Source organism: Mobula hypostoma, chromosome 16 (assembly GCF_963921235.1).
Source record: "Mobula hypostoma chromosome 16, sMobHyp1.1, whole genome shotgun sequence".
Taxonomy (NCBI): Eukaryota; Metazoa; Chordata; class Chondrichthyes; order Myliobatiformes; family Myliobatidae; genus Mobula; species Mobula hypostoma.
In genome coordinates, this window is record NC_086112.1 from 3,730,018 (window position 1) to 3,750,218 (window position 20,201).

Sequence of the window (20,201 nt, forward strand, 5' to 3'; positions counted from 1 at the left end):
CCCATACAATAGAAGCCGATGCCATAAATGGATGTCAAAGTACTGTAATAGCAGCAAAGTGTAGCATAGATATTTACAGATACCTGGGAGCCACAGTAGCATGATGTTACTACAGCTTGGGACGCAAAGTTCACAGTTAAATTCCAGTGCTGTCTGTAAGAACTGTGCATGTCCTTCCTGTGAATATGTGGGTTTCCTCCGGGTGCTCCGGTTTCCTCCTACAGTCCAAAGTTGTACTGGTTACTAGGTTAAATGGTCATTGTAATTTCAGAATGAATTTATTATCGAAGTACGTATATGTCACTATATACAACCTTAAGATTCATTTTCTTGCAGGCATTCACAGTAACTACAAGAAACACAACAGAATCAACGAAAGATCGTATCCAACAGGACGGACAAACAACTGACTTGCAAAAAATAACAAACTGCAAGTATAAAAAGACAGAAAAAACAGAAATAATAAAATGAATAAATAAGCAATAAATATCGAGAACATGAGGTGAAGAGTCCTCGAAAGCGAGTCCGTCGGTAAATTGACTGTGATCAGGCGAGGGTTAAATAAGTGGGTTGCTGGAAAGTGCGTTTCATTGGACTGGAAGGGCCTGTTCTGCGCAGTATCTCTAAATAAAATAAAATAAAGGGAAAAGGGAAGGAGAATTGCTGACTGGATATAAATTTTTGTGTAACCATGGTTTATGAGATATTGCATGAGCTTCTTACTCCAGCAATCAACAATAAAGCAATGTAGGTCTCCAATTAGCAATTTAAATTCTTTATTTAAAAGCAACGCTTTAAATAATTAGACGAAGTTCCAGAGAAGGTTGGCAAAATTGGGGAACTTTGCTACATTCTACACAGTACTGCTATAGTTAAAGACAGCACCATAGATCTGAGGAATATGGATGGATTGAGGACACAGAAGAGAAGGAAATGTAATCAAAAAGACAGGTGATTTCGCTTAATTTTCTGATGAGATCTGCAGTGGCACACAGCTAGCTTGGTCAATGCAGACCTATTCCCAAAGGTGTTTATGTGATCTCCCCGTGACTGTGTGGGTTTCCTCAGGGTACTCTGGTTTTCTCCCACATTCCAAAGAGGGTTAGAAGATTAATCGTGTGTAATTGGGTGGCGCAGGCTTGTTGGGCTAAAAAGGCCTGTTACCATACTGTATATCTAAATAAATATATGAATAAATGACCAGGAGACTTCTATTTACTTTAGTTCTCATCTTAGGTGACTATATTTAATTTGCTATACTTTAGTAAAATTGATTGTTTTGCTTCTGTGCAGTTATTAAAAGGAATATATTCAAAGTAATATCTCTTTTTCCCTTTAATTTGGGTGTTTATGGCCTTTGCATTCAATATACTTGTTCTTTTTTTGAGCTTCTGTTTGCAATCCACAATACTTTGCACATGCTCTGTGTACGTGTCCTGTTTCTAAGAATCCTTTATGCTGAGTGAATAACAATAGTAGAGGGCTGTTCAGCCAATTAGTGAAATGCACAGAACTGATCAACTGTGTCCCTAATGAACCTTAATATACAGGATTCCGTATCACATTTTACTTTCCTGGGGCCATTATAATCTTCTTATCTTTAAAATCAGAGTTTCTTGCAAAGTTTTCACCAAGTCTTCTTGATAGGAAAGAATTGAGTCTGGCATGACGGTAACCTCTGCTTCTCAATATCTGTCACTGCTGATGAGCACGTCCTCGCAAGGCCACTGATCTGTGTGAGCACAGAACGTTGCCGTCAATCCTTCCTTCATGGTTGTCATTCTCCGTGGAAATTGAAGCCAACCAAGACTTTGTGGTCATGGACATTGCCATAGCTTAACCTGCCAGAGCAGAGGTCAGCCCTTCTCTAAAGGCATTCTAGATGGCTGTCCACAGTGTGGTCACTAGAGAGAGAAAAAAACAGTGCATCTACTCAGTCTTTTTGAATTTGTCTCCAGGGCTTAACTGAAAAGTTTTGCAGACTCCGCAGTTGGAAGAATGAATATTTTGATGCCTAAGCCACTTAAGTATTCCGTTAGCTATTAAGAAGTATGAAAAGAATATTTTTCCAAGCATACCAAGATTTGTGGGATTTCAGTTGTGTGACAAAACCATTCTAACCTATTGTTATGATTGGCAGTTGTTAAAATGACAAAGAATAGCATTATGAAATTGCTGTTCATATGGAGGAAATATTGTCCCGAGAGAGGAAACAAAGGGGAGCCCAGTAGTAGTCCCTCTGCACACCTCATAACGTCGGGATAGAAAGAACCATTGACAAAGCCAAAGGGGTTTTGAGGGATGCTGTGAACTGAAATGTGGAACTGAGAGGGACATCCTAATGAAAGAAAAATAAAATGTAGTTCTAAAATCAAACATCACCCTGTTGTGGCACTGCATCTTTCCCCGTGAATGAGCATGCAAAGTTACTGTGATTCTACCTTCTTGTAGAACATAATTAAATATTTAGCATAATGTTGTATTCAATTGCATATGCAATGAATTTTGGAAAAAAAATCAGGATTAATCTGAATTAGAATCAGGTTTAATATCACTGACATAAGTCATGAAATTTGCTGTTTTGTGGCAGCATTACAGAGCAAGATATAAAAATATTATAATTACAATAAGAAATATAAATGAGAAAAATATTTAAATAAGCAGTGAGCAATAATAGTACTTTTTACAGCAAATCACAGGGCTGATATGAACCTTGCATGAAAAAAATAGAATAATCTAAAGAATATATTTTGCCTGATGGGGGGGGGGGGGAAGGAACAACATTTGCATCTCATATAATTAGCAGCATGAAAACCAAATTGCTTCCAAGGGCTTCTGAAGACAACTACATTGCTTGCTATTACTGGTTAATTGTTGAACGTCAAAGACTGCACATCTTAATTTCAGGAGAATAAGCTGAATTGAACCTGCTCCACAGTTATGCAAAACTGCTCAGAAAACGAATGGACACTACAGTAATGAATGCAGTTATTAAATTGTTTCAATTGAAAGAACTCTATTCTTACAGCACTATAATGGGAACAATTTATCCCCACTGATCGGCCTGTCTCTTTTTTCAGTGCAGACTTTGATTTTGCAGCGTATTGCAGTGATGTGTTCTATTGAATAGTGAATCTGGGGCAATTCTAATGCTTTTGTACCTCACCAGTGCTCCATTTTTCGCTGTTTAAAAATAGCTGTTAATTATATCTGCAGTTTAAATGTCTCCAGTGACCCAGAAATGCAGGTTGGAATGAAACAGATTGTGCAATCTCATAGAAAACCAAGCCACGTTTCTTTACAATAAGAAAGGAGAAACATATATTCATTCCACCAATTGAAATAAGGCATATCTGATCATTTAAAAATATTAGTTCTTGAAATATGCATTATAAAAAAAACTCTTTTTCATAAATTTAATGCAATTAATGCAGTTTTCAAGATATCGGCCAAAATTTTAAACCAAATATAATAACGACATTAATTATTTTGCTGTAATGCTTCATTTGAAAAATATTTTAGGAGAATAATATTAAAGCTCTTTATTCGTACTTTTTCCAGCCTTCTAAATGTTATGGAAATAGCTCATAGCTTTTATGCAACATTGTTATTAGCGACATAACAATCACTGAGAACTTCATTGGTTCTTAGCCAATGAATTGCTTGTCAATTTCACATTAGTTTCAGTAATCCAAAACTGAAATTATTAGTGCACCGTAGAGTGGGGCTCTTATATATTTCTTGGCTATCTACAGTCTACAGGAGAACAAGGCATTTTTGATTAATTTGGTAGGAAGGATAGAAGGAAGAACTGAAACAAAGGATTTGGACCATTACACACCTAATGAAATGTTGTTCAAATGAACATCCATCTGGCTACACCCCAAACGTCAGTAAGACAGTTGATGTCTTTAGCTTAACGCTCCAAATATTAATAACTGATTCAGAGGCGACTTCAAATTTACATAAATGTCTAGAGCAGGGATCCATGGGCCCCTTGGTTAATGGTAGGAGCCCATGGTATGAAAAAGGTTGGAAACCCCTGGTCTGGAGACTGTTATACAAATATTGACACATTGAGGATAGGTGGATTTGTTTTTTTCAGCAAACTACATCTGAATTAGATACGTTGTTTAATATCAACATTATAGAAATAGCATTAATATTTTAGTTCCCTTATAGAACTGCGAAGCAAAACAAGTTTGTTCAAGTTTATTGTCAACCAACCATACACATGTAAACTGCCAAACAAAACTGCCTCCAGACCAAGGTGCACTACACAGTACATATAACTCACACACATAACTCATAAAGTAATATTACCACAAATAAATGAGGTGAATATATGATACAAGTTAAAAAGTAAACAGTATAATGCTACTGGCACTTCATACGTGATGAGACCTGGGTGGTGGCAGTGTGTTCTGCATTCTTACAGTCTGGAGGAAGAAGCTGTTCCCCATCCTAACAGTTCTTGTCCTAATGCTATGGAACCTCCTGCCTGACGGTAAACGATCAAAGAGATTGTTGAACAGATTGTTGAGCCAAACAGAAAAAATATTTTACCCATAAATTGTTAATCAAAGGCAGATTTATTTTTTGAAAAAAACATCGTTAGGCTCAGAACTATGAATTATTTGATGAAGATATATTGGGTAAGAAATGGTTTACAAATCCGCTCCCTAAACTGCCATAATGTGGAAGGCACAGCTCAGTTTTGTGTGAGGCTCTGACTTTCTCCAAGAGCCCAAGGTATTAAGCACAGAAGGAAGGGCCTTCCGTGTTTGGATGGATGTCCATAACTATCAGCCATTTTGGAGACTGGGTCTACAGAAGTGTGTAAGAAAAGGAATGATATGAGGAGGTAGGTAGTGGAGTGCATGGGCAAGACCGACCTACAGCAAGGATGTCAATAAGATTGAAAGAGTACAGAGAAACTTTACACGGATGTTGCTGGTACCTGAGTAGGCTTGGACTTCATTCCCTGGAGTGCAGGAGAATGAGGAATTATCTTAAAGAGATACACACTAGCATGAGGGGTATAGATAGGGTGCATCCATGCAGGCTTCCCCCCCTGCCCCTTAGGGTGGGGGAGACTAGAACTAAATGTCAAAGGTTAAGGGTGAAAGGTGAAATATTGAAAGGGAAGCTGAGGGGAAACTTCTTCACTCAGAAGGTGCCAGCAGAAGTGGGTTCAATTGTAACACTTAGGAGAAGTCTGGATAGGTACGTGGATGTAGAGGTATGGAGAGCTATGTTTTGAGTGTAGGTCGATGGGATGAGGCAGAAAACCAGGCCAGTGGGGACTAGATGGGTCAAAGGTCTTCTTTCTGTACTATCATCATCATTATGTGTGTTGTCATATGATATGGGCGATCATAGTATTTCCATGACCATGATTGCTTTTGGCAAATTTTTCTACAGAGATGGTTTTCTCCTGGGCAGTCTCTTTATTAGACATGTGGCCCCAGCCATTATCAATACTCTTCAGAGATTGTCTGCTTGGCGTCAGTGGTCACATAACAAGGTCTTGTGATATGCGCTGCTGCTAATATGACCATCCACCACCTGCTCCCACAGTTCCACGTGATCGAGGGGGCGGGGTGCGCGGGGAGGGCTAAGCAGGTGCTAGACCTTGCCCAAGGGTGACCTACAGGCTAATGGAGGGAAGGAGCACCTTACACCTCCTTTGGTAGAGATGTCCCCCCCCCCGCCACTCCACCCAGTTTTGTGCTATTGTGCACCAGGAGGCTATGATTCTTGGCCAGAGGGTTGGAGAAAGGCTGACATGGACATATGGAACCATAGACTCAAAAAACTATAAAGCATAGAAACAAGACTCTTTGACCAAACTCACCCTTGCTAACCAAGTTGCAATGATCTAGTCCTAGTTGCTTATGTTATGTGGAATGTGGGGAGGAAACATAGACCCTAACAGAAGGGATAATCAGAAGATGGTGTTGCTATGAAAATCACCAGTACAGGGGTGAGGTCAGCTAGTTAAGGAGATAACTTGGGAAAAGAAATTCTTTGGGGAACGATGGAGGAGGTGGGCTTGGGAGTATGATTGGGCTGGTATGGTTTGGAAAACTTCACAGGAGTTGGCGCTGAACCATTGACAAAGATAAAGGTGTATGGGAGCTTGTCACAATCAATGAAAAGTTTCAGAACTAATTTTCCTAAAAAAACATTCATGTTTCAAACAGTTCAGCAAAAACCCAAGGAGGGATGGCACTAGAACTAATGTGGAAGCAGGTCTCATCCCTCCATTTCAGAATTGTTTGAGTTTTGCACCCGTCACAATTTTCACAAGTATAGTAAAATTTCGAAGTTCAGGTTCAAAGTAAATTTATTATCGAAGTATATCTGTCACCATATACAACCCTGAGATTTGTTTTCTTACACAACAAATGCAAGAAAAACAATAGAATCAATAAAAGACTGCACCCAACATGGCGGACAAAAAAAATGTGCAAAAGACAACAAACTGCGCAAATACAAAAGAAAAATAAATAAATATCGATAACATGAGATGAAGTGTCCTCGAAAGTACATCCATAGGTTGTGGAACATTTTAATAATGGGGCAAGTGAAGTTGAGTGAAGTTATCCACCCTGGTTCAAGAGCCTGGTGGCTGACGGTAGTAATTGTTCCTGAATCTGGTGGTGTGGGTACCTTTTGCACATGTCAAGTCTTAAGGATCAGCTCTTCACTATGCACTGCCAAGACTAATCACATTCAATAACTTAGATTTTCTTTTAACTTGATCATATGATTTGTTACAACATTGATGGGTTTTTAAGCCACTGGACAGTGACTATCTGTTTGTTAAGCAAACTGTTCTATGGTTTAAACTTTTGAAGTATTAATTAACTTATCATAATGATAAAACCAGACAAAACATTGCTAGTGTTAGCAAACCACAGCAACAATGTTTAAGTAGCTTTAAACAGAATAAAGTGACCCCCTGTGTTTTACACAAGGTACACCTTCACAAAATTGATAGTGTGGAACATCAAGAAGGCTATAATCTTATCTGATCTTGTGGTTTAGATAACAGTTATAAATTACTGTAGATTCTGTTCCCTTGCCATGGACCCCATCTTTTCTTGGAAAATGTCTCACACTTTGCAAGACAATTCAACACTTTGAAATGGGCTTCACATCACATGTACATCAACATAAAGGTTGAAGCAACACTCACAACACGCTGGAAGAACTCAGCAGGTTGGGCAGCATCCGTGGAAATGATCAGTCAACGTTTCGGGCTGGAACCCTTCATCAGGACTGAAGAGGGAAGGGGCAGAGGCCCTATAAAGAAGGTGGGGGGAGGGTGGGAAGGAGAACGCTGGTAGGTGCCAGGTTGCTTAGTCTCACCTGCGTTGCATTCTCTGTCTCCAGCTTTGCTGTAAAACTTTACTAAATCCAAACTTTACTCGTTCAACGCATTCCAGTCCATCTTCCTGCAAGCTGGAGCCATAGAACACTACAATAGAAAAACAGGCCCTTCAGCACAGTCCGTTGAGTCCATACTGAACTACTTTTTTGCTTACTCCCATCCACCTTCACCTGGACCATAGCCCTCGATACCTCTCTCATCCATATGCCTATCCAAATTTCTCTTAAATGTTGAAATCAAGCCTACGCCCACCACTTCCATTGGCAAAAACATGAGAAAATCTTCAGATGTTGGAAATCCAAAGTAACACACACAAAATGCTGGAGGAACTCAACAGGTCAGGCAGTATCTATGGAAAAGAGTAAACAGTTGACGTTTTGGGCCGAGACCCTTCATCAGGATTCCACTTGTAGCTCATTCCACACTCTCACCACCTTGTGAGAAATTCCCCCTCATGTTCCCCTTAAATATTTAACCTTTCACCTTTAATCCTTGACATCTATTTCTAGTCTCACCCAACCTCAGTGGAAAAAACCTGCTTGCAATTACCCCATCTATACCCCTCATAATTTTGTATACCTCTATAAATCTCCACTTACTCTCCTACACTCCAGGGAATAAAATCTTAACCTTTTCAACCTTCCCCTATAAATCAGGTCCTCAAATCCTGACAATATCCTTGTAAATTGAGAATCTAGCCTGGACCTAACTTATTGATGCATCTACAAAGAAGGCAAGGCAGCAACTACATTTTTTTAGGAGTTTGAGGAGATTTGGTTTGTCACCTAAAACAGTCAAAACCTCTACAGATGCTTTCCGCGAAAGCATTCTGACAGGCTGTCAGGTATGGTGAGGGGGGGTGGGGTGGGGGTGCGCTACCGCACAAGATCGAAAGAAGCTACAAAATGTTGTAAATCTGTCAGCTCTATCATGGGAACTAGCTTCCATAGTATCCAAGACATCTTCAAGGAGCAGTGTCTCAGAAAGTTGGCTTCCACTATTAAGGACGCCCACCGCCTATTCAGAACATGCCTTCTTCTAATTCTTACCATCTGAAAGGAGGTACGGAAGCCTGCAGGCACACACTCAATGATACAGGAACAGCTTCCTCCCCTCTGCGATCTGAATTCTAAATGGACATTGAACCCATGAAACAACACACACAAAATGCTGGAGGAACTCAGAAGGCCAGGCAGCGTTCATGGAAAAAAGTACGCTTGATGTTTCGGGCCGAGACCCTTTGGCAGGACCATCCTGGTCTCGGCCTGAAATGTTAATTGTACTTTTTTCCATTGATGCTGCCTGGGCTGCTGTGTCCCTTCAGCATTTTGTGTGTGTGGCTTGGATTTCTAGCATCTGCAGATCCGCTCTTGTTTGTGATTGAACACGTGAGCACCACCTCACTAATTTTTGCACTATTTTTAATTTAACAGTTTAATATACATATAAATACTCACTGTGATCGATTTACTTAGTTACTTATCATGTATTGCAACATACTGTTGCTGCTAAGTTAACAAATTTCACAACATATGCCAATGATGTTAGACCTGATACTGATTCTGAAATTTTCTCTCTACTCTTTCAATCTTATTAATATCTTTCCTGTAGGTACGTGATCAGATCTGCACAGAACACTCCAAATTGGGCATCACAAATGCCTCTTACAACAACTGTGCGTACACTTGAGGTCATTAAATACTCTGCTGGCTGTGTACTAATTCACACTATCCAAATTTGCACTGATGATGAGATATTAAACCAAGACTCTTTCTGTTGTCTTAGCCACAAATGATTCTATGATGCTATTTTATCACATACCAGAGGGATTTGACTATTATCTAAAACTTCGTCTTTGCAAAAAACTTTGACAAACCTCTATGGTTGCACAGTGGAGAGCATCCTAACTGATTGCGTCATGGCCTGATATGGAAACATCAAAGCCCAAGAATGAAAAAGTCCACAGAAAGTGGTGGATACAGCCTTGTCTGTCACAAGCAAAGCCCCCCATCATTGAGCACACTTACATGGAGAGCTAACACAAGAATGTAGTATCCGTCGTCAAGGACACCCACCATCTAGGCCATGTTCTCTTCTTGCTGTTACAAACAGGAGCCTAGGTACCATATCACCAAGTTTAGGAAAAGTTATTACCCTTCAACTATCAGGTTCCTGAATCAGCGTAGATAACTTCACTCACAACTCCGAACTGTTTCAATAACCTACTTTTAAGAACTCTACAACTCACGTTCTCAGTATTATTTTATTTGCACAATTTTTCTTCATTTGCAATTTGTTGCTTGTTAGTATTTGTTTATGTATATATTTTCATAAGTTCTGCTGTATTTCTTTATTTTCCTGTAAATGTTTGCAAGAAAATGAATGATAGGTGATATATGGTAACGTATGTGCACTTTGACGTTATCTCTTGACCATTATTTATCCCTTACCTAACATCACAAAAACAGTTTAACTGGCTCTGGTCATCTATTTTCGGAGCAGACTAGATGGACCAAACAGCCTAATTCTGCACCTATGTCTTATGGATTTTGTTGCAGCTTGCAGTAAACACATTTCCTTAACTATAATACCTCCATTTTTGAAAGGCACGTCACTGGCTCTAAAGAGCTTTATGTTATCCTGAGGTTCTGAAAAGGCAAAAACGTATCTTATACATCATCAATTGAAGTGGTATTGAAGACATGGGAAATACACCCCCTCCCACTGCTTTTCAATCATGTGACGTTTTATGCCAATTGGGAAAGCTGACAGCACCAGAGAGACTGCAGATGCTGTAAATCTGGATCAAATTCTGGAGGAACTCAGCAGGACAGGCGGCATCTATGAAGTGAAATGAGCAGCCAATGTTACATCAGGATTAATTGACGTTTCATCAGAAAGACAGCGCTTTTAATTTTAGATTAAAATCCAAAATTAAAATAAAAGTTGTGGCGTCATGAAATCTTGGAAATATTATTAACTCAAGTTGACAAGTCCATGTATTTTGAAGTTATTTCTTGTGATCAATTATGCTGCAACAGTATCACACCTTTAACGAATTGCTCTCTGCAAGTCTAGTGTTTGCGGTTATGTTCCTGAGGAAATGGCGGTTTATTGTGGCGAAGCATCTGATGAATATGACTGGAAGAAGGCGTGGTCCACTAAATAGTACACAGGAGATTCTACAGATGCTGGAAATCCAAAGCAACACACACAAAATGCTGGAAGAATTCAGCAAGTCAGGCAGCATCTATGGAGGGGGACAAATAGTCAATGTTTCAGGCTGCGACCCTTCATCAGGACTGGAAAGGATGGGTAAGAAACCGGAACAAGAAGGAAGGGGGAGAGGAAGGAATATAAGATGGAAGGTGATAAGTGAAACCAGGTGGCTGGGGGAACGTGGAAGTGAGAAGCTGGGAGATGACTGTGGATAAGGTAAAGGGCTCAAGAAGAAGGAATCTGACAATGCATGAGTGATTACAATTTTAAGATGGAAACATTATAAATATGTAAAAGACTTATTCAAGCGGCAACATTTTGGTTTACTGATGCATTTAGAGTTTTGGCACCTGCAATCCTTTTCAAAAGGATCATGTGGCGCAGCAGTAATTGTTTCATCTCTGGAATTTCTATGATTAATTTGTCAAACAATTGTTTTGGCACATGCTGTTGAGCTTTGTAGTATTTCACCTAAAGAAATGTTTTCATTTGCCAAAGTGTGTCTGAATTTTAAATAAACAATTAAATTATTGCTTGTAAAAGCAATAAATGCAGAAATCAGATATGTACCCATAAATGTGATTTATTTTCAACATTCTAAAGCATCTTAAAAGGTTTTCCATCAACATAAAAGCATAGCAATGTGAGAACGCCACATAAATAATTAGAGAATTAAAAGATTTGGAAATAATTATGTGTGCTATAATTATTTACTTTCCAAAGGTTTGAAAGCTACTGTGCTGTCTTTGTTGGTAGTGTGATGCTATTCAAAGTACAAAGTAAATGTATTTACTCCAGTGGTGGAGGCAGATACACTAGTGAAGTTTAGGAGACTACTAGACAGGTATATGGAGGAATTTAAGGTGGGGGGTTATATGGGAGGCAGGGTTTGAGGGTCAGCACAACATTATGGGCCAAAGGGCCTGTAATGTGCTGTACTATTCTATGATTCTATGATTCTATTATCAAAGTACAAATACCTCACCATGTACAACCTGAGATTCATTTTCTTGCACGCAATCACAGTAAATACAAGAAACACAACAGGACGGACAATCAACCAATGTGCAAAAAAAAACCTATCAAACTGCAAATACAAAAAGAAATAGAAAAAAGAAACAACAACAATAATAATAATAATAAATAAATAAGCACTAAATATTGAGAACATGAGATGAAGAGTCCTTGAAGGTGAGTCCAGTTCAGTGATGTGCTGAGTGAGGTTGTGTGAAGTTAAGTTCTCCCCTCTGGTTGAAGAGCCTGATGGTTGAGGGACAGTAACTGTTCCTGAGCCTGGTGGTGCGGATTCTGAGGCCCCTGTACCTTCTTCCTGATGGCAGAGAGTATGGCCAGGATGGTGGGGGTCCTTGACGGTGGATGCTGCTTTCCTGCGACAGTGCTCCAGGTAGATGTGCTTAATGGTGGGGAGGGTTTTACCCTTGATGGACTGGGCTGTATTCACTACTTTTCAAGGCCTAATTATTATTACTAATTATGAGACCCCAAGGCTCGCCTTTGTTTGCATTGTCCATGGACATTGTGACCTAGTTACTTATGTGATATGTACACCAGGGCATTACGATATGGAGAACAAGCTCTTGCTCATACAGCAGGTACTCCCTCTCCACGCTGTTGATGAATCCAATGGACTGGCAGTGACTGATGCAGTTTGGCACCAGTGGCATCGTAGGAGCTGCCAGTCAGCATTGGACTCAACAGAGAATTGCCTTAATGATTCCAGCTCTGGATTTTTTCCTGGGGTCTACACCTGAAGCCTTCCCCATGAGTGGGTATAGCCACAAGGCAACTGTGGTTTGAGATCAGAGTTTTCCTAATAAATTTATCTTACTTCCTGTTAGAAGTTAAACACAATTTGAAATGTTACTGCAACAAATGAGTGTGTTATGATTCAGGACTACATCAGATTCTGACAGTATGTTGTAAAAATGACCATTTCTACAGGATTCAAAATTCAAGATTGTTTAATGTCATTTCCTGTACACAAGTGGAAAGGAGAACAAAATAATTGTTTCTCCGGATCTGATACAGCACAAAAAACACAAAAGATAAAGAACACAATAATCATAAAAAACATAATAAATATAAATACATAAGATAGCTTATAAACATTGATTGATTATATGGCCAAATAGTGAGTCTAGGCTGTACATAAGGAGACTGACAGGAAATAATAAAATAGTGGTGGGTTAGTGGGTGGAGGTGTTGATCAGCCTTACTGCTTGGGGAAAGTGACTGTTTTTGAGTCTGGTGGTCCGGGGTGGATGCCACGTAGCCTCCTCCCTGATGGGAGTGAGACAAACAGTCCATGAGCAGGGTGGGTGGGATCCTTCATATTATTACTGACCCTTTCTGTATATATGCCCTTGATGGTGGGTAACAAGCCAATTTATCACATGGGTGAACTGTCATGTAATCTAACACACATTGGAACCATTTGAACAACTGATATATAAATGTAAACACTAATTCCATTTAATTATTGTACCTGTACTGAACACCAGATTCAGATTCATTTATCACGTGTACATCAAAACATATGATGAATTGTGCCAATTACATTAACAAACAAAACTGCTAAGGGTGTGCTGAGACTGGCCTGCAATTGTTGCCACACATTCAGATGCCAAGATATCATGCCCATAATGCTCAGCAGAAAAACACAGAACATTTCAAGTATCAAAATAAGACCAACCAGCTTCCTCCCTCTCTGAAGGAGTGCTGATGAAAGGCCTCAGCCTGAAACATTGACTATTCATTTCCATAGCTGCTGCTTGATTCGCTAAGTTCCTCCAGCATTTTGTGTGTTTCTCCTTTCTTGCTCCCACCTTCCATCTCATACACACACACGGACAGTCCCCCACCTCCAGGACAGGCCTCTGGGCGTCCAGGCTTTGGCTGTCAGGCTATGACCTCCGGTCTTCCAATGACCCTCTGGACTTTAAGCTTCAGGATCAACCTTCAGACCAGCTGACGACAAGATCTCGTGGTTCAAACTCTAAGCAAGCTGACTGACCTCTGCCTCGCATGGACGCGCACCAACCTGAGACAGCCGACAAGCAACTCCAAACCTTTCTATTGACGGACAAAGCATCAGAGAATGAATCTTGGGATTACAGATCACAAATCCAGTTTATTAAAAACTAAACCAAATGTGAAAGCAACAAAGAAATACCTCATAATTTTCTCTTTTTGTGTTAGACCGGGGTTTCCATCCTGGGGTCCACGGATCTCTCAATTAATGGTAGGCGTCCTTGGTATAAAAATGGTTGGGAACCCCTGATTTAGATAAATGACAATATATAAAAATGCTAGATTGGAGGATGTTTGGCGGATGGTATGAGGGAAGTAAGAGATGAGTGTATAGTGTAGGGGAGAAATGGGCAGTTGAGGGTAGAGGTTGAAGTGAGATGTAGATAATTGTGTTGACCAGAAGCAGCCATGCTCAGAATGCAGTCAAGAGAGGCACTTGCTATGTTCCTGGCTTTATGTTAAGGCAAATATTCTTTGTTGGCTCTGACCTATCAGATGTCCCTTTGATAGATGACAAAGCCTTGTTTTCTTGAATTTTCAGGGCAAACAAATTCTTCACTGTGGACCTCAGACCAATGTCAGACCTGTGATTGATGAATCAGGGGGCTCAAAACTGTTTCAGTTGTGAGAGCTGGAAGCCATTTTTTGGGCCTTCTCTCACAGAGGTGGGCAGTGCGCTCGCAGCTCCTAGAGCTGTTTGGTTTCTGCCTGCCTGGTTGGAGGCTGTTTAATGGCCAAAAAATGACTGCTCGACAGCCAATTTTGTGGCCAGTAACTCTCAAACAGGTTAACACTCTGAAGGTGTTGAGCAGACTAAGATTAAGATAAAGATCAGCTTTATTTGTCACACGTACATCAAAATATCGAAACATAGCATGAAGTGCACCATTTACATCATTGTTTGCATGTCATCAATGCTGTCTGCCTTGCTGAATTCCTCCACAATTTTGTGGGATTAACTGAAAGAGCTCATTCTTGGTGGCATGGACTCAGTGGCCATATGCAATATTATTGATGATAAAGTTGGCACATGGCCAAGTGGTTAAGGCGTCAGTCTAGTGATCTGAAGGTCGCTAGTTTGAGCCTCAGGTGAGGCAGCGTGTTGTGTCCTTGAGCAAGGCACTTAACCACACATTGCTCTGCGATGACACCGGTGCCAAGCTGTATCGACCCTAGTGCCCTTCCCTTGGACAACATCAGTGGCGTGGAGAGGGGAGACTTGCAGCATGGGCAACTGCTGGTCTTCCATAAACCTTGCCCAGGCCTACGCCCTGGAAACGTTCTTAGGCACAAATCCATGGTCTCACAAGAGTAACGGGTGTCACAAGACTAATGGATGCCTATAAAAAAAGTTCCATAACGTAAGTTTTGATCTAGGTACTAGATGGAGATCTAGGTACAGAGCCTGGAGATTGGAGGTCTGGCCTGGAGCTGGGACGCTGTGTATGTGTGTGGTTGAGAGGGAGGAAGGATAGTCTGCTGTTGTTGTTTAGTTGCTTGTTGGTTTCTGTGTTGTTCTGCCGAACATTGAGAGCATGGTTCAGTATGTTGGCGCTGAAATGTGGGGTGCCACTTCAAGATTCAAGGTTTTTCAAAGTCATTTCCTGTGCTCAAGTGTAAAGGAGAATGAAATAATTGTTAATCTGGATTTGACGAAGCACAAAAGAACACAATAATAAAAATATTGATAATAAAACACACAATAAATATGAATACATATGATAGTTATCTACACAGATTGATTGTATGTCCCTAAAGTGACGCTAGGCTGTAGATAAGGTGACTGACAGGAAATAATAAAATATCGGTGGAATTGGTGGGTAGAGGTGTTGATTGGCCTTACTGCTTGGGGAAAGTAGCAGTTTTTGAGTCTGGTAGTCCTGGTATGGATGCTATGTAGCCTCCTGTTTTGTGGCTGGCCTTCAACACATCCCTAGGTATGTTAGTTTTTAATGCAAATGGTGCATTTCACTATATATTTTCATGCACATGTGATAAATGATTCTGAACTTGAAGATAAGTCTGGTGTGGGACACGACAATTTCAGTCTGTTTACAAAAATCCTCTCCTACTAACACTAAGGGACATCATATCATCCTGGATGAAGCAGCCTGCTTACTTGGCACCCTTCCAATGCCCATGACATCCACACCCCCTGGCAGCGGAGTACTGCAGCTGCAACGTGCCCTGCCTGAGTTTGCAGTCTTGCCTGGCAGCACCTCCTGAACCTGCAACCTCTATTGTCCAGAAGAATAAGGACGCCAGCTGCAAATTCTCCCTGGAGTCACACTGCATTCTGGCTTGCACATACATCACCGATTGCTCGCGTCACCGGGTCAGAACCCGGAAGCTCTCCATTGAATAATGCTGCAGGAATACCTTCACCAGCACACTCTCAAGGGCAGGCAAGTGACATGAACTCAGTCTCACTTAGGAAGATTAGATGATGCAAAGTTATTAGCAAATGCTTGTTATTAGCATTCTACAGATGTACTGTGGAGAGCATTCTAACTGGCTGCATCACTGTCTGGTATGGAGGGGCCACTGCACAGGATTGGAAAACGCTGCAGAGAGTTGTAAACTTAGCCAGCTCCATCATGGGCACCAGCCTCCCCGGCATCGAGGACACTTGCAAAAGGCGATGCTTCGAAAAGGCAGCACCCATCATTAAGTACCCCCATCACTCAGAACATGTCCTCTTCTCAGAATCAGGTTTAATATCACCGGCATATGTTGTGAAATTTGTTAACTTTATGGCAGCAATACAGTATAATACATGATAATATAGAAAATTGATTACAGTAAGTATATATATGTGTGCAAAAACAGAAATAATAAAAATAAGGCAGTGCTTATGGGTTCAACGTCCATTTAGGAATTAGATGGCAGAGTGGAAGAAGCTGTTCCTGAATCACTGAGTGTGTACCTTCAGGCTTCTATACCTTCTTCCTGATGCTAACAAAGAGAAGAGGGCGTATCTTGGGTGGTGGGGGTCCTTAACGATGGATGCCACCTTTCTGAGGCACCGCCTTTTGAAGATGTCTTGGATACTACGGAGGCTAGTGCCCATGATGGAACTGACAACTTTCTGTAGCTACCATTGCGATTATCAAGGAGAAGGTACGGGAGCATGAAGACATTCACTCAACAATTTAGGAACAGCTTCTACCTCTCTGCCAAGAGATTTCTGAATACACACAGGAACCATGAACACTACGTCGCTATATTTTCACTCTTTTTGCACTGGTTATTTAATTTAATTTTTATAAATACTTCATATTGTAATTTACAGATTTTACTTTTAGGTATTGCAATTTACTGTTGCCACAAAACAACAGATTTCATGACATATGCCAGTGATATTAAACCTGATTCTGATTCTAAATGATAATAATTTTATAGATGATTCTCACGCTAAAGTGCGAACAGGAAAACTTGTGAGGCATCCAAGTCAGAGAAGGAACAGGTTAGAATGCTGTGACCAGATTCAAATTCAGGTTCAGGTCCAGATAGGGATTTATTTATTTGTCACATGTACATCAAAACATACCGTGTAATGCACCATTTGTGTTAACAACCAGCACAGCCTAAGGATGTGCTAGGGCAGGCCGCAAGTTTCGCTGCATTTCTGGCATGAGCATAGCATGCCCGCAGTGTTCACCAGAACAACAAACAGAAAGGCGGGAGGAGAAGATGGCAGCGTGACGCAGCGCGCGCAGCTCTCCGGTGAAATGATATCGTCTCTGTTAAATAGGGGCCGTGGACAATTCTGATTTGATGGAGACAGATGTGAAAGCACAGAGGAACATCTGGAGAAATTTCTGAAATGCCCGGTTCGCTGCTGCTGCTACTGTATGATCGAGAAACTCCGGAGGGAAAGCCCCAAAATTCCCAGCTTTGCCTGCTGCTGGCGACTGAGGTTGAGATCGAAGTGTTCGGATAGAGATGGTGCTTGGTACTCGGTGCCGGAGGGCTGATCGGAGCTCGAAGTTTTCGGACGTATGTGGTTTTTGTTAGTTTTTCAGTCTTGATCTGTCCTGTATTTCTGTGATATCACACCAGTGGAATATTGTATCATCTTAATGCATGCATTACTAAGTGACAATAAAAGAGGACTGTGTGTCCTCATAATCTAATACATCAACAACTCAGACTCCACACTCACTAAGCTGGGGTGTGTGGTGAGTGCCTCCTGTCTCTAGGGAACTCTGATCCCAAGATCCCCTGATCTGGGGAGGCATGCGGAGTTCGGGGTCATGCTGGTCTTCATTCACAGCATTTGCTGAATTGACATCCGTTGAGGGATGTCCATCATTGCCGGTCTGCGAATGCGGAATGTGGAACAGAGGCCTTGATTACAGCCTGACCTTTAACACCTCTACATCCCTGTCCCTAAACACTAACCTGTCCCCTAACTCCCCTCCCGGACCCCAAAACTATCCTCATGAACCCAAAAAACAGGTTAGTCTGGGCCACAACATGGACAAGGCTGCCTGAACTGAAAGTGCTATCAGCATTCAGAATGCAAATGATTAGGTAATTCTCCTGGCAAGTGCAGCTTACACCAGACATCCCACCTCTCCTGGAAGTTCCGGGAGTCTCCCGCATATTGACAGTGGCTCCCTGACGCCCGGAAATTATATACAATATCCCGGAAATCCATTTTTTTGAGAAAGAGGGGGAGAGGGAGAGCGAGTATCCTGATTGGTCCCTCTTTGTGCTAAGAGTGGTCCCCAACCATGATAATATAATATAATATAAGTACATATTTTATTGTCACATTTTCTACATATACCCAACTTGGTTTACAGATTAGACAAAATCACTAAACAAAGTATTACATACATCCTTGGAAGTCATCAAGGGGTAGGATATGGGGTTGCGGGAGGCGGGGGTGCTACCTCCCTGAAATGAGTTTTTGCAGGGTGGGATGGCTGGCTTAGACGTATAGATAGCTATGAGTAACCTCATTTTACAATGAGCTCAAGAGATTCTCTAGATACCAGAAATCCAGAGTAGCACACACAACATGTTAGAGAAACTCAGCAGGTCAAGCAGCATCTATGGAGAGAAATAAACAGCTGAAGTTTTGGTGCCAGATTTCTGAAACATTGATTGTTTATTCCACTTCTGTAGATGCTGAACGGCCTGCTGTTCCTTCAGTTTTAGAATGAACTTTGACATTGCTGAAAGAACACTCTCCTGAATCTAAATGCAATCATTCTAATCCAAAATGAGAGCTTCACCAACTTTAAGAGGACTATTGTATTTTAGTTACTTGCTAATTATCACGCATATAATAAGCACATGAAGTCTGATTCCTTTAATTAGAATCCATAATGAATATTCTCAGTTTACTTCTGGGAAATGAAAACAGAAAATGCTGTAAACATTTAGAGGGCCAATAGCAATTTGAGAGGGAGAAGCATAGTCACATGTATCAGTACACAATGGAATAAAGGAATTACAGAGGCATGAGAGAGGAACTTGTCCAAGTGGATTGGAAAGCGATACTGGTGGAGATGAGGGCAAAGCAGAGGTGGCTGAGGTTTCTGGGAATAGTTCATAAGATGCAGGATAGGTATGACCCACAGAAGCAGAAGTTCTCAAATGGCAGAGGTAGGCAACTGTGGCTGACAAGGGAAGTTAAAGACGGCATAAAAACCAAAGAAATGGCATATAAGATAACAAAAGTCAATGGGAAGTTGGATGATTGGGAAGCTTCTAAAATCAAATAAAAGGCAACTAAAAAGCTATAAGAAGGGAAAATATGAACTATGATGTAAACTAGCCAATAATATAAAGCAGGATATCAAATGCTTTTTCAGTTATATGAAGAGTAAAAGGAAGTTGAGAGTTGATATTGGACCACTGGAAAATGATGCTGATGAGGTAGTAATGATGGACAAAGAAATAGCCAATGAACTTAATGGGTACTTTGCATCTGTCTTCACTGTGTCAGAGGTCTGCGAGTGTCAGGGAGCAGGAGTGAGTGCCATTGCTATTACAAAGGAAAAAGTGCTTGGCAAACTGAAAGGTCTTAAAATGGATAAGTCACCTGGACCAGATAGACTACATCCCAGAGCCCTGAGAGAATTTACTGGAGAGATAATGGGTGCATTGGTCATGATCTTTCAAGAATCATTTGATTCAGATGACTGGAAGTTTGCACATGTCACTCTACTCTTTAAGAAGGGAAGAAGAAAAAAGAAAGGAAATTATAGGCCAGTTAACTTAACCTCAGTGGTTGGGAAAGTGTTGGAGTCTGCCAGTGGTGTGCCTCAGGGATCTGTTCTGGGACCCCTTCTCTTCGTGATTTTTATAAATGACCTGGATGAGGAAGTGGAGGGATGGGTTAGTAAATTTGCTGATGACACAAAGGTTGGGGGTGTTGTGAATAGTGTGGAGGGCTGTCAAAGGTTACAACGGGACACTGATAGGATGAAAAACTGGGCTGAGAAGTGGCAGATGGAGTTCAACTTAGATAAGTGTGAAGTGGTTCATTTTGGTAGGTCAAATATGATGGCAGAAT